The following is a 344-nucleotide window of genomic DNA, read 5'->3' as shown; positions in this document are numbered from 1 at the left end:
CTTCCTGTGTAATTCTGGCCATATTACCTAACAATAGGGATCTTATTAATAGAGATCTTATAGGGATCTTCGGGATCTTTTCAAATTATGTATTTGAAAAGGATAGGAAATTTGAGGGGGCAACAAATATTGGAATAAGCTATAACATAGACTAGCATGGAATAGCATAAAGTGTTACAATGATTGTCTTGCTGCTTATCTGGGAACACCTGCAGAGTTGGCCCTCAGCCTAGCGACATATGGAATATATCTCGTTTTTACCTGAGTCACCTGAGTGTCACCCATATCTACTGAGATTAAAAATGAGAGAGACCTTGAAGGAAGGAAGGTTTTAGATATCAAGA

The sequence above is a fragment of the Gavialis gangeticus genome, unplaced genomic scaffold (assembly GCF_001723915.1).
Source record: "Gavialis gangeticus isolate Ggan-Ray unplaced genomic scaffold, GavGan_comp1, whole genome shotgun sequence".
Lineage (NCBI taxonomy): Eukaryota > Metazoa > Chordata > Crocodylia > Gavialidae > Gavialis > Gavialis gangeticus.
The sequence above is the reverse complement of the archived record's forward strand: the minus strand, read 5'-3'. Positions refer to the sequence as shown.